Raw genomic sequence first — 6,028 nt, forward strand, 5'->3', positions numbered from 1 at the left:
ACTGACGGCAGGCAGGAAGTGATGTCATGAGCCGGAAAACGAGTCCCGCCTAGCTCCACCCCCTCTCTCCTCGCCGCGGGGGAGGCGGGGCTTAAGGGAGGGTCCCCGTGAGCGCGCGTGCGCAGTTTGTGGAGCTTGCCGTTGGGTTTGCTGTCTCGGAGGTAAAACTCCCTTCTTCCTGGAGGCCAGGATGGGGCGGGCCCGTGTTTGGCCTGGAAGGAAAACCTCGGAAATTTAACACGCCCCCTCGCCCCGCCCTTCGGCTGCGTCAGGCGCCGCCCTCGCCGGTTGCCAACTCCCGCTTAGGCGGTTCCGGGCCGTTTGGGGGCGGGGGGGGCCCGAGGGGGCTCCGAGGCCGGCCCTTTCCTCCGGGGGAGCCGACCTCGGCAGCCTGGAGTTCAGCGGTGATTCCGGGAGGCCTCCAGGCTCCGGCAGGAGGGGAGACCCGGCCTCTCCCCAGAACTCCCGTTGTCAGGGGAACGGCGACTGGACAATCCCGAATGGACCCCCGTGAATTCAGAAGCCTTTGCTAGGGAGACGGAACAAAACCGCTCTCGAACCGCATCACATCTGTCCACAGCCGCAGCCTGCAGAACGGGAAAAGGGCAGCCGCGGCACAGAAACGCGATTCCAAAGCCAGGCCCCCCCTCCGGGTGTTTTATGTCTGGTCATCCCAAATTCAGCATGAAATGACTCTCGGCGCCCGCAGCCACAACTTGCGCCGTGAAAGCCAGGCAGTCCCCGATCTGTGGCGCCACCAGGGCACAAAAGCGGGGATCCGAGGCCCGGCTCCTCACGGGTCCTTCCTTGGGATTTTTACATTTGGTCGCTCCAGTTAACTATGAAACACCTCGTCGCATCCAGGGCCACAAGAACCACGCGGCCACTGACTGCTTCTGGCGTTACCAGGCCCCTTAGGGCCCCCAAACCGGGGAAGGGGGAAATCTTACGACTAGATTTCATAAAGCAAAATCAATCCGTCCTATTTCAAAGGGCGGGGGGGAACTTAATAAAACTTGATCTATGGAAAGAGCTAAGCGAGTGTTTAACTAGCTTTGGTGTACAGAGATTTAAAAAGTGCTGGCTCTTTATGTGGACAAATCCAGACTGCATGAAAAAGACGATAAAGCACCATGGGAGCTTTAGGGTCTGTTTCTTTACCTGTAGAACTAATTCAACTAATTCCCTACGAGGCAGGACCAGATGCTGGGAATGAGCTGTGGGTGAAGGCTCCGTTTGTGAGTTTCTGGGAGAAGCTGGAAACAGAACACTGAACTACACAACATTTGCCCTGTCCTTGAGTCTACCTAGACTGTCACACATGCATCGCCTCAGTGCAGGATTCTCAGCTGTTGCAGGACAGGCAGAAATCGGGGTGAAAGGGACGCATGTACGTGCCCAACAGTTTAGTAAATCAAGAAAGTCCTCGTATGCAGCGGGGCTCCAAGTACACACACGAGCTGAATGCACAAAAAGATCTGGATCCAGGGATTGTTTCCAAGATTTGTTGTAGGGAATCTGTAATACATTGGAGGCTTCAGCAATACTGCGTTGGCACAAGGTGTTGCAACCCTGAGATTACTCCCCTTTGTAAAGAGAACTTGATTATTAAAGATAACAGATTGGATCTTGCCAGGTTTTCCTCTGCTGAAAGGGAACCTGATTGACCGACAAAGTTATGCGAAGAATTGTGGCCAAGAATTGTGGGAGCCGGGTGAACAAAAGCCACGTGGTACAGAGGAAGCCATGAGGAAGGGAATCGGGAGAGATCAAACAGGGAATGCTTGCAGGATCCATTTTTTTTAAGGCAGATTCCTGGTGTGTTCTGGTCATTAGCTCAAAAATAACCAGAAAATGCAAGAAAATGTACATAAAATCAGTTCAACTTTACCAAAAATTGTATCTCATGAATATGCACAAATGAAGTTATGGTATGTATTAGCTTTTTATTGTATGTATTATCCTAAAGGAAAAAGTGCTCTGCAAATTTCGTGAAGCCAGATTTCATCTGTTGCCAAAAATGGGGACAAAATTATCTATCTAGACATTTATACGCCAATTTTCTCCTCTGTTGGGACCCAAAGCAGCAACCAATATTACGCTCCTCCGTTCCATTTCATCCTCACAAATACAACCCCGAGAGAGAGAGAGAGTGACTGGCAAGGTCCCCCAGGACGCTTCCACTGTCGAGTGGGTCTCGGATGCTGGTTCAACATTCTCGCCCCACAAGGCTGCTGTCTCCCAAGATTTCAGCAAGGAGCGTTGAGAGAAGGAAGTAGCGGTGGTGAATAGTACCATCAAGGCGCAGAGACTGATGACACAGGAGGGTTTTCAAGGTCAGAGATTTAATGGAGGTGGTTGGCTACTGCTAGCCTCTGCCTAGTGTCCCTGGACTGCCTCGGTGGCCTCCTCTCCAAGTACTAAGCAGGACCTCCTCAGCTTCCATAATCTGGCGACATCTAAGTCAGGGCAAGGAAGTAGTACAGAGGGTCATCTTACATACAACAGCACCTGATGTGGCAAAATTCCTCCTCAAGATTTACAGGATGATAGAGATGACTTGAGTTTCTGGGGCAAGATGAGGCAGCTCCCACCAAAGTTTTTGGGTCTTCTGCATGTGCTCATCGATTTGTCTGCTTTCTTAAGGCAGCCCTGAATCACTTGAGTCTGGCAGATTTCAAATTATTTATTCATCTATCTTTGTATATGTTATCCACATCCCTCTTTCAGAGACCCTGCATATTAACAGCCACTTCAGGTGCTAATCTGAACCCACTCTCCATAAACTGTTAGGAGACCTCAGGTTCTGGTGTCTTCTTTGCTGGATTTCTCAGTTCACAATAACACTCATGGGAGCTTCCTCCTCCTCTCTGGCCTTCTTCACAAGGGGCCTGGGGCCGAGGCAGCTGCCCTCACATTTGCATATATACAGCTTGGCCTTGGCTCCTCTGGCTGCTGGACCTAGAATGATAGAATCATAGAATCATAGGGTTGGAAGGGACCTCTAGGGTCATCTAGTCCAACCCCCTGCACAATGTAGGAAATTCATGATTACTGTGAGCCGTCTGCCTAGCTCTCAGCCATTTTTGTACCTGCTTATGATTAGAAAAACCATAAGGCTCTTAATATGCGCCATGCTGCACTAGCAAGTTGCTCAGCTGGGCAGAATGTTGCCAGCTCCTGACCAGGAGACTGGAATGCACATGCCATGTGAATGGAACACCGAGTGATTAGGTGCCATTGTCTCCTGCCTACTCATGCCTTGGATTGACCAGCTCTTTGACAAGAAAGATGTGTTAGGGTTTATCCTACCAGCTCCCCTTGGACATTCTGAACTTCTTCCTCCCCGTTGATTATAACCCCAGGTAAGATCCTGTCCAGCAATCAAGGACCAACAATCAGCTCTGATAAGTTTAGGTTCTTTCTGGGAACATTTAATCAAAACTCTAAATTCATCAGCTAGCTCCAGCAGCACTTAATTAAGTTTACAGTTTCTTTGTAAGGCACGAGAAACAGGCAAGCTAACTATTTTGTCCCGCCTTGGCTCGCCAATCAAGGGTACTCGAACCCTTGGTCCATCCCAGGAAATAAACTTTTAAGGTCTTTCATGGACTGAAGTTACATTCCAGTCCCAGGGGCTGTTTTGCCCGGTAGTTACTCTGGCTTTGCCCCAGCCAAATTGTACAGTGCACACTTACTTGGATCCAAGTTCTGTACCCTCAGAATCCCTCTGTGCCTCCCTGGTTACGAATGCGGGCCATTTGAAGCCTCCTTCCACGGACCTCTCCTCTGATCGGTAATTATCATCTGAACCCTACAATCTATTCCCAGTTTCCTCTCTGCTTTTCCTAGGGCTCTTGTATGCTTGTGAAGGCAGTTTAGTTGCTTCTTGTTCTGTGTGTCTTTGAGTTTCCCCTTCAAATAAAAGTGCTCTCTGTTTTGGAAAATAGCCGTCTCATCAGTTTCCTCGGGGAGGGGACCTGGTAAAAACTGGGGGAGGATCTTGCTTGTTACTGCCTCTCACAAAGCCTTCTCCTTGTTTGCTCATTCCCCCAACTCACAAGGAGACCCATTCCAGTAACACTACCTCCCCCACACACTCCCAGTGACCCTTGCTGCATGCACAAAAGATGGCTGACCTGTTAGAACTGCTCAGCTTGCTGCTCACACTGCCACTGGACGGGCTCTCTGCAACTCGTCCAGAGCTCCAACCTCCCAACCCACTGCTGAAAAGTGGGGACGCCCTGCTCCCCTGGACTGATGTCATATCCCCAGACTGCCCCTGTGGCTGTCTGGGAAGCTGTCCTGGTAGGAGTCCAACGTCCTGCCCTGGTAACTGTCTCTGCCCCTGGGATTGTCCCAACCAGTGTTCATGAGGCCACTCATCCATGTTTTTCACCATCACCACTGCTGCTGCTGTGCCCAGCCCCGGACCATACGAGTGCCTGTCGACTGCTGGCTGGGACCTTGGCTCACTGATCAGTGCCGCCCACTGAGCCGCCACCTCCATCCGATCCCCTTGGGGCACGGCCTCCCCCTGCAGCAGTGGCTGCATCAGTGATGATACTGAGGGCGATGCCAAGGACACCCCAAGCTGGAGAACACATCCTTCAAGCCGGCCACCCCAGGCGGGGGCCCCACTGGGACCCCGCCAGCCTCCTGGTTCTGCTGTTGTTGCCACTGCTGGGGCTGTCTACTGCCCGGTCCGATCTGGCCTTGCTGATCCTGGTTGTGCTGGGACTGCTCCTCCTCTAGCTCCAGGTTCTCCTGCAGAGTCCCGACAAGCCGATGGGAGCCTTCCCTGGTGGTGGCTTCCGACTCTGCAGACGGCTCCATGTCCCTGATGATATTGGGGAAGAGGTGTGGGAGGACCTCCTCCTCCTCCTCCTGGAAATTGTCAATAAAAGATTGAAATGTGTGCAGATTTATGGCACAGAATGAAAGAAACCAAACTCTGCTATCTCCTGTGTGGTACTTGCTAAGAAAGGACTCAGCGGTGAGTATTTTGAGTGTAGAAACATTACGGGTTGTTAATCCAGATGTTGATGACCAGTAATGTTTAAGTTGTATCTTTTCAGGTAGGCAAATGGACTTTCTTATACTGGCTCCCTGTCGATTTCATGCTCTCTGTTGGGACATAGTTTTGCTCTTCAATTAGAGGAGGTTGCTGGCCATTCTAAAGCAATCATTGACACCTGGATTTTCTTGGTGGATGAGCCAGTCCAGCTGTGACTGATGGCTATTCCATGACGACTGCACAATGTCCAACCATGTGGAGATTCAGCCGTGGCAGAACAGTACTAACCTTACAAGTGGCTGGGTGGTGGTGCAGGAAAATCCCCCCAGTCATGGAATACCTTTGACTGGCAGAACACACCAGTCCCAAACAGTGTGCACATTGCAGCAGCATCAGAAAGAGTCCAGTAGCACCTTTAAGACTAACCCATTTTATTGTAGCATAAGCTTTCGAGAATCAAGTTCTCTTCGTCAGATGCCAGATACAGAGACTGGTCAAATACAGAAGAGGAGGGGGGGGAGGGGAGGAGAGAGAAGAGGCAATTGGGGGGGGGGGAAGGGGAGGGTGCAACCAAAAGATTCCTTTGCTAGTAAATGTAAACATCTCCTTTTGGTGTGAGGTTTCAAAGGAGTTTGCCATGTTAGTTTGTGGCAGCAAAACAACCAGACCATCCAATTCCAATGTAGTATAAGCCTTCGATAACCACTGCTCTCCTCGCCAGATGCATCTGACAAAGAGAACTGTGGTCCCCAAAAGCCCATGCCAGGTGCCACTGGGCTCCCCCAGACCCCGCCTCTGTAAAGGAGATCTGTTACCTGTGATAATGTGATAATCATTCATAGTCCCTATTCAGTCCCAGCTTGACAGAGTCAAATTTGCATATGAATTCAGTACAAAAAGGGGTGGGGTGGAGTGGGGAGAAAGGGAGTTGTTTCAAGGCACAATGGTGTAGCCTGACATCTGCAGTTGGCATCTTAACGTAGAAAACAGGGCAATACTAAGAACACTTTC

The sequence above is a fragment of the Eublepharis macularius genome, chromosome 8 (assembly GCF_028583425.1).
Source record: "Eublepharis macularius isolate TG4126 chromosome 8, MPM_Emac_v1.0, whole genome shotgun sequence".
In the NCBI taxonomy this organism is placed as follows: domain Eukaryota; kingdom Metazoa; phylum Chordata; class Lepidosauria; order Squamata; family Eublepharidae; genus Eublepharis; species Eublepharis macularius.